Source organism: Dermacentor silvarum, chromosome 7, assembly GCF_013339745.2.
Source record: "Dermacentor silvarum isolate Dsil-2018 chromosome 7, BIME_Dsil_1.4, whole genome shotgun sequence".
In the NCBI taxonomy this organism is placed as follows: Eukaryota; Metazoa; Arthropoda; class Arachnida; order Ixodida; family Ixodidae; genus Dermacentor; species Dermacentor silvarum.
In genome coordinates, this window is record NC_051160.1 from 106,440,545 (window position 1) to 106,443,325 (window position 2,781).

A 2,781-nucleotide genomic window follows, 5' to 3' on the forward strand; every position below is an offset into this window, starting at 1 on the left:
CTCCTCCTCGAGGCACTGCTGCTGTATGTCCCACAGGCTGCGCACTTCCTCTGTCAGCTGCCGCACGCCAGCCATCTGTGCCTTATGGTGCTGTTTGCAAGAAAATAAAATTTCCTAACAGAAGCTCAGCAACAAGGCCTTGGTATGTTGTTGTATTGGTCTGCATTCGCAGGCTTTGGAGTTACTGCAATAATGCTATTGTCACTCTATATTGAGACACCGAAAATATATTTGTGGCCCATCAAAATGCATTACATGGCTACTTGAACTTGACTTTTTTTCTTTTAGCCACATAAGTGCCTAGGTATTGCCAGTTATATCCTGCAAATGTGTACAAGAAATGATCATCACAGCACTACATGTAAATTTGTAAATGTACATAACAGCACTACGCTTGTTTACTGATTGACACAATTAATACAGAGGTCAGCACATGCTGGCCCAGTGACTTCGCCAGAGGCTTGTCTTTGCCGCTGTTCATGTAGAAGGGCCACTACCTCCTCCCCTAGCTCGTTTTTTCGAGCAGCACTCATACGTGGCGAGAACTTAGTAGAAGCAGGTATGGTTGCTGCTCGATAAAGTGAAACAGAAAAGCGGCCTGTTCCTACGACACGCGTGGGCCTTTCGCCGACATTTTGGATCCTTTCTAAAAACAAGAACTTCAGCCCGACCGCAACACAGTAAAGCAAACATTTTGTCTAAACTTATCGCCTGCATAAAACACTCACTTCGATTTGATTACTCTGTTTTACATTTTATACCATTAATGTAAAAGAACTTAACGTCGCTACTCACATTTACCGTTCTAGCAGCTTCTTTCTCGGAGCGGAACCGTCAGTGCAGGGGCGCCTGACCGAGGAAGAGTTACCGTTGGTGCGATCACTTTGACGAAGCTATTGTTCTGTCGTGGCGGTGTCTTGACAGTTCTCGATACACTATGTTCTGCACTGCTATGAATAATTCTTGTTGGCTCTTCCTAAAAAAGAAAGGATCACAGGTCATTCAATACATGGAGCGAAAACCACACAACATTGCAAGCACTACACGAGAATATGTGTACACACAATATGTCTACACAATGCATATTTGATTGGGCACGGCGGCACTCACGGAATGCGGTCATCCAATAATCCGTTTATCTTCGTCCTACAGCTTGTTCTCGAACTGCTGCTCCACGCCGGTCCGAGTTTCCAGCCACCAGGACAAGCCGGAACAACATGTGGCGTCAATGTCTCCTGTATCAGCGCCCGACATTCCGGGCCGATCAAGTCATGGGATCCCACGCTGCATCATTCGTCGTCTATCTGCGCGGACGCTGGGCGCATAAACTATGCGCATAGCCTGTGCTCAGCGCCGCCACTCAACCCAGCTATAAAAGACCATCTCAAGCAAGGCGGAGCCATTGGGCACGGCGGCACTCACGGAATGCGGTCATCCAATAATCCGTTTATCTTCGTCCTACAGGTGAGGAAGAGATATGGAAAGTGTATCCGTTCAAACGACCCTTTCTTAGTTGTCCTGCCGTGCCCACGGCTATGTGCTGTTATGATTGAGCATGCGGTGCCTATACTTAAACTCCTATTGCTTGGCGGAGACATTGAGACGAATCCAGGCCCTGAAATCAGCCAACAATTAAAAGAGATAGCTGCGGATATAAAAGAGATTAAAGAAAGTCGTCTGGCTAAAATAGACAGGAAGCTAGACTTGCTGACAAGTCTAGAAGAAAAGGTCGGCTGTTGTCAAGAACAAATAGCACATATGAATATTCTTATCAAATCCACGCAAGAAAAAATCGACGATCTAGAGAATCGTAGCAGGCGAACTAACCTGCTAATATATGGCTTACCGGAGGTAGAGGGAGAGACACCCTTGATACTTGGAAACAAAGTAAACAAAAACGTCATTGTAGACACCCTAGAATTAAAACCGATAGCAATCGAACGTATACATCGGATTGGTAGAGCAGCGCCAAACAAAGTTAGGCCTGTAATTCTTAAGCTTAAGACGGTGAACTTACCCAACTTAAGAAGCTTAAGACGGTGAACATACCCAACGACCAAACAAAAAAGGGAGCTATTACTCGTCGCACTGCAAAATCGGCGAACTAACACTCCTTACGGTGAATGCAAGAAGCGTAATCAACAAGCCTGAATCACTTGAAAATTTTATTATTGATCAAGAACCTCACCTCACCTTATTATTGATCATGAACCTCATCACAGAAACCTGGCCTGACGTTTTTGATCACGAGTTTGCACCGCCCAACTATTATGTCATCCGAAAGGCCGCCCCACACGTGGCGGTGAAGTGGCGTTATTGATAAAAAAAGAGCTTTCCTTTGTAGCTCTTCCAGAAGTACAAAGCGCAGAAGCAATTTTTTGCAAACTACTTTGTGACGGTACGAGCATATTTATAGGTTGTGTTTATCGGAGCCCAAACTGTGGTGACGCTTCTATCAGTGTCATTCATGATTACATGGAACGTCACGTGTGTGGTTCACGCGTTGTCCTCATGGGTGACTTTAATCTGCCAGACATTAACTGGAATGCTATGTACTACTCATCAACAGCTTCGTATGTTTTGTTTGACCTCATGCTAAGCTTCAATCTTCATCAGGTCGTTTGACGCCCAACCCTCTCACAGGGAACTACTCGGAATATACTTGATCTCATCTTTTTCAGTAATCACTTCGACATAAACCGTATAAAACCTGATGTAATCCATGGTATATCTGATCATGACGTACCAGTGTGCATCGTACCTCTTGGTGACACCATCACC